The sequence below is a fragment of the Mus musculus genome, chromosome X (genome assembly GCF_000001635.26).
Source record: "Mus musculus strain C57BL/6J chromosome X, GRCm38.p6 C57BL/6J".
Classification (NCBI taxonomy): Eukaryota; Metazoa; Chordata; class Mammalia; order Rodentia; family Muridae; genus Mus; species Mus musculus.
The window spans coordinates 88,606,416-88,608,263 of NC_000086.7; positions in this window are offsets into that span (position 1 = coordinate 88,606,416).

Below are 1,848 nucleotides of genomic sequence, written 5' to 3' on the forward strand. Positions count from 1 at the left end.
TCCATTCAATATTTGATGTTGAATATAGTCTGTCTGTAAATTACCTTTATTATGTTTAGGTAAGTGCCTTGTATCCCTATTCTTTCCAGAACTTTTATTATGAACAAGTGTTAGATTTTTGTCAAAGGCCTTTTATATATCTAATGAGATGATCATGTTTTTGCATTCAGGTTTTTTTGTGGTGGATTACACTTCTCAATTTACATTTACATATCTTGTACCATCCCTGCATCTTTGAGATGAAGCCTATTTGATCATGCCAGATCATCTTTTCAGTGTGTCTTAGATTTGGATTGCAAGCATTCAATTGAGATTTTTTTTTGTAGCTATGTTCATAAGGAGAATAGGTCCTTAAGACTCTTTCTTTGTTGGATCTATATATGGGTGAGATATCAGGGTGACCTTGGCCTGATTAAATGAGTTTGGCAGTATTCCCTGTATTTCTGTTTTGCAGAATATTTGAAGTATATTGGGTTTAAATTTTTTGAAAGTCTGGTGTAATTTTGTGATAAAACAAATTGGCTCTGGGTTTTTATTTTTTTATAAAATTTTAATTGCCATTCTCTTTCAATAGAGGATATAAATTACCCTTCTGATGTTCACTTAACTTTGGAAGATGGTATATGTCAACATTATCCATTTCTTGTATAGTTTGCAGTCTCGTGGTATACAGGTATTTAAAGTATGTCTTTATGCTTTTCTGAATTGACTTGGTTTTTGTATCCATTTGTTATTTTGTTAATTTTCATCTATACTCTATACCTTTTAGTTAATTTGGCTAAAGGATTGTCAGTATTGATTTTTTTTTTCTCAAAGAACCACCTCTGTTGTAATTCTTTACATTTATTTGACTGGGTTTTTCTTCGTATCCTATTGATTTCAATCCCAAATCTGACTCGTTCTTGCTGACTACATGTGTTGGGTATAGTGCCTTTCTTTGTTCTAGAAACTGGATCTTTCTGGTGTGCTTCAAAGTTACTAGTATGAAATCTCTCCAATTGTTTATTTAGTCACTATATGCTATAAACCTTTCTCTTACAAGTGCATTCATTGTGTCCTATAAGTTTAAGTATACAGTATATTCTTTTTATTTGAATTTAGGAAAATTTTTCATTGCTTGATTTATTTCTGTCTTGAACTACTCTTCATTCAATAGTTTTTCAATTTCTACGAGTTTGTCATCTTTCAGTTGTTTCTACTGTTTTTGTCCTCTTTAATCACAACCACCAGGTTGTTCTAGTAGGATGTCGGGCGGTATTTAATTTTTCGTTTGTTTGTTTTGTATCTGTTGAAACTTGTTTCACATCTGAGTCTTTGATAAATTTTGGAGAAAGTTCCATGAAATGATGATAGAAAGGTATATTCTCTTCTGTTTGAGGGACATGTTGTATAAGTATCTAGTAGATTTATCTTGTTTATGAAATAAGTTACCTCCACTATGTTTCTGTTTAATTTGTGTCTAGATGGCCTGCCTATTGGTAAGAGTCAGGTATTGAAATTCATCCATTCTCATTGTGTGATTTAAAGTGTATTCCTAATTCTTTTATGAACTGTGCGCCCTTGTGTTTAGTGAGTGGATACTCACAGCCAACCATCAAACTGAGCACGGAGTCCCCAGTGGAGGAGCTAGAGAAGTGACCCAAGGAGCTAAAGGGGTTTGCAGCTCCATAGAAGGAACAACAATATGAACTAACCAGTACCTCCGGAACTCCCAAAGAGTAGACCACCAACCAAAGAGTACACATGGTGGAACTCAGGGCTCCAGCTGCATTTGTAGCAGAGGACAGCCTTGTCCGTCATCAGTGGGCAGAGAGACCCTTGGTCCCATGAAGGCTCTATGCCCCAGTG